Source organism: Triticum dicoccoides, chromosome 3B (genome assembly GCF_002162155.2).
Source record: "Triticum dicoccoides isolate Atlit2015 ecotype Zavitan chromosome 3B, WEW_v2.0, whole genome shotgun sequence".
Classification (NCBI taxonomy): Eukaryota; Viridiplantae; Streptophyta; class Magnoliopsida; order Poales; family Poaceae; genus Triticum; species Triticum dicoccoides.
This window is the reverse complement of record NC_041385.1, coordinates 784,838,359-784,842,636: the sequence shown is the minus strand read 5'-3', so window position 1 is coordinate 784,842,636 and position 4,278 is coordinate 784,838,359. Positions and strand designations below refer to the sequence as shown.

Sequence of the window (4,278 nt, the reverse complement as noted above, 5' to 3'; positions counted from 1 at the left end):
CAAAACACATGATAATATAGCATGAATGCTTCATAAATTATAGATATGTTGGAGACGTATCAATCTCCCCCACCACCGGGTTAGACTAAAGTAAGTATTGATGCCCACTTTGACATGTCCTCATGCTTTGTAGCCTTCGGGGCAGTTGCAAGGAACTGCAGGGGACAAGTGCTAATGGCGGCTCCGGTAGCTAGTGGTGGTGTCATGCTCCTAAGGAAGTGGATGGGTCAGCGTACAGAGGGTGTTAGGCTTTTCCAGGAACAAGCTACTATGTCTTTTGTCATTGAGTCTGGTAGCATGATACTCATCAATACCCTGAAGGATGGAGGAGACAACAGATTGTTGCAATGTACCAGTACGAGGAGGTCTAGAGGATGATATCGTTTTTCCGGGATGGCAGGTACTCCATCCGTCCCAAAATAACCGTCTCAACTTTGTACTAGCCCTAGTACAAAGTTGTACTAAGCTTGAGACACTTATTTTGGGACGGGGGAAGTAGAAAATAAGGTTGCTTGTGCTCTCGTGCAGGTAGCTGCTAGGAGCGCAAAAAAATCCATCTGGATCCTAGATGCACTCTTTGCTATTTTTTAGCTCCTTCTGAAGGATTGCAAATACATTATTATAAATAAATGAAACCCCCTGTTTGGGCTAAAAAATAGTTTTGTAGAAAAATTATTCGGTGCCCCTAGACATTTCAATAAAAACTATTGGAGACTGGAGAACAAACTTTGCATCTTGAGTGGAAATCAAATTTTGGAAAGTGTAAGAACAGCCAAAACTGTAAAAAAACGTACAAGCTTTAAAAAAAAATTAATACATGACTTCATAGAAAGAAGTAACGTTTTTGACCCCAAAAGAAAGGAACTTTGGACAACCATAACTTTAAAAGATATGTTCATTAAAAAAATGGAAAGCACAACATTCGAATAACAATTTTCGTCATTGTGATCGATATAAGCGAAGTTCCAAAGTTGTAAAGCTAACTTTCTAATCTAACAAGCGGATCATACAAAAAAATATGAAAATGCAATAAAAATATGAATAAAAGAAAATTAGACCATGCACCTTCCCATCATTCATGACTTCATGGCACAAAGTCATGATAGGTGTGACCTAGTACAGCTTGTGATGATCACCACTCTCTCAAAGCAATGTGTCTGTGATAGAGGATGTGAAGGATATTGGGGTGTGGTCTCATGATGGGGGTTCATAGCCTTGGAACTCCCTAGAAGCACTACCCATCGAGAGAAGTATATGCAAAACAGAAGTGGTGGATGTGAGTTATGTGTTACATGACTGACGTCGTTCGTGAAATGACATGTATCATTAAAATGATAATTTTTGGTACTTCACCATAAGTGAGCAACTTATGTTACATCACCATAATATGAGCAAAGAGCTGACATTGCATGTCAATTGGCCAAAATGATGGTATATAACTTAATCGTGATACATTGCCATGTAACTTTCTTGTAATATATCACAAACACCAGTATATTTTCCACTAGAACAATGAAGCCCTTATTTGAAAATATGTAAGATGATAACAAATAAATTAAAAAAGAGTCAAAGCTATCAATTTGACACAGTACAGTAGGTTGGGCTCCATTTTTTTAGATTGCTCACATGAAGGGGACTAGGGGTTGGCATTGCCATACCCAGATCCAGCACCTTTGCCTGCACCACTCCCACCATTTCTTCCTCCGCCATTGCCACCACCGTTTCCACAAGCATTTGCATTTGTACTACCTTGTCTATACCAGTTGTTAGTAGTTGTAGCTGAGCCATAACCAGTGCCACTACCAGCCCCATATCCACTAGATCCTTGATGACCACTAGCTTTCCCTCCACCACCACCACCACCGGCACCGCCAGCGCTAGTATATCCAACATAGCCACCACCATAAGGATATGAAGATCCTTGAGTATATTGACTGGAACCGGAGTCAGAGCGAGACCCGCTACCATATCCAGTTCCACCATTTTGGCCACCGCCTCCGCCGCCACCTCCACCTCCACCGCTTGCATGGCTACCACTACTAGAACTCATGCCAGACCCAGTTCCACTCCCATCACCCGAGCCACCACCACTCATAGTTCCCCCACCCTCTCCTCCTCCTGCTTCCATTCCCGTGACGCTTCCACTGCCGAATCTAACCACCCTTGCAGCATTGGCCAGTCCAATGCTCAAGAGGACAACCTAGCCGAGGGCTACTAGCTTTGTGCCTACCATTGTGTGTGTTTTATCGAAGTGTGTACTCTTGCAAGATGAGGTGAGTTCTAAGCGAAACATCAATGGATATTTATAGTGGTGCTTCTGGCCATGCATGTTAGGGGTGCCGGTGGAGTTGTTGACGAAGTCATGTCTCAACTCTAGGTGGAGTTTTAGAATAATTAGTGCCTTAATTGGTGCAGGTAAAAGTAAACGAGATGACTGACTTCTAATCGTGATTGCATCGACGTTGGTCAATAGTTCTGAAACACATGCATGCAAGCATCCACTGATGAACACGTCTAGCTCCAGGCCTGAATAGTTGACATTAGAGCAGAGGAGGCAGCGACCTGGAAGTTTTGGTAGTTGAATTTGGAGTTGGAGGGTATTGTACTAGCAGATGGCAAAAATCCAAACCAAGTTCATGCCGGCACCAAGGATCACCTTGTCTGAGTAGGTAATTAAGCCTACACCACCACTGAATGCCTGGACTAATTACATCTGTGTCCATTTATGCTACTTGCATGCAGGATTACCATTTTATCTTACGGTCAAATAACCATGCATGCATGCATGCATGTTAATTAGTTGGTTGATTAACCGTGGGCTAGGATAGGCCAGCCGGGTTAACGACGTGGGCAAGTGGTTGTCACTACCGATGGAAAGCAAGAGCTGGAGTCGAAGTAAACGACAACTCGACCCATGTAATCGATCAAGTCGTTGGGTCAAGTAGCCACCTGTCATCGACCCATGCAAGAAGCTTTATTCGCCACACCAACGGCGCTGCCGCGCAACCCCAGTAAAAGCATCAAAGAGGGGAATACTAGAGATCCATATGGTAGATCAGGGCTTTCCCGCACGCCCATATCAGCAGTGGAGAAGGTGGCGACCTACCACCGGACAAGAGATGGGGATGCAGTGCATCCAGAAAATCTCCTCTCTAGGGTTTGAGAGGTGAGAACGGTTCCAGAAAAACTGGTGGTGAGGTTAGTTAACTAGATGGATCATCACAATTAACATAATTAACTAGTTTTTTAGCGAAAAAACTCACAATCTATTCATCTTTAATCATGGCAGTACAACGAACACTAGACATAATAAGAATTACATCCGGATCCATGGACCACCTAGCGATGACTACAAGCATTGAAACGAGCCAAAGTTGCGCCGCCGCCAACACCCCTCCCTCGCCGGAGCCGGGAAACACTTGCAGTCGGGAAGTCGTCGTGCTAAGGCCTCATAGGACCGGTGCACTAGAACAGCAACCGCCACCATTGAAGAGTAGCGTAGATCGGAAGGATCCAACTTGAAGACACATGAACATAGACAAACTACGATAAGATTCGAGCAAATCCACCAAGGATGGATCCGCCAGAGACACACCTCCACACGCCCACCGACGATGCTAGACGCACCACCGGAACGGAGACTAGATGGAAGAACCTTCTCCCATCTTCACTAAGCCGCCACCATCTCGTTTTCCTGGATGGGTCACAAACCCTAACAAAACTCGAAGGAACATCTAAAGACAGAGCCCTCCCACCAGCAAGGACCGGGATCCACCGCGCCGCCATGGTCCTAAGGCCGCCAGAGACGAGATGGACCAGCGGCGGTGCCGGAGGGAGATATAGAAAACCTAGCCTTTTCATGGGGAGGAGGCATAGGCACCATAATTAACTAGTTTGATGTCACATAAAAATCAGCTTAAATTTAAGAGAAAAACCAGCCAGCTTAAATTTAAGAGAAAAACCAGCCAACTTACCTTTTTTCCGTTCAAACCTGAGAGCTTTTATTCAGCGAAAGAACTCTTGGCATCATCAACCAACAGGCTAGTGAGCAGGAAGGAGGGTCTCGAGTCAGTCCAACTCTCGGTGACCACCAGTGTGCAGGCATGTTTCGCATAAAGGTGGGCTGGTACATTGGCTGCTCGTTTTACATGTTGAATAACAAAAGAAGAAAAAGTAGCAGCTAGCTCTCCAATTTCTACAAGTAAAGGTGCCACCACAAAGAGACTGGTGTGGGGAGTTTTCCAGAGATTAACAATCTCTAGGCAATCAGTCTCCATT

General features: G+C 44.8%; 1 pseudogene; it reads right to left on the bottom strand.

Moving 5' to 3' along the window:
• Nucleotides 1–1,508: 1,508 nt before the first annotated feature.
• Nucleotides 1,509–2,233, bottom strand: LOC119282230 (annotated as a pseudogene).
• Nucleotides 2,234–4,278: the final 2,045 nt, after the last annotated feature.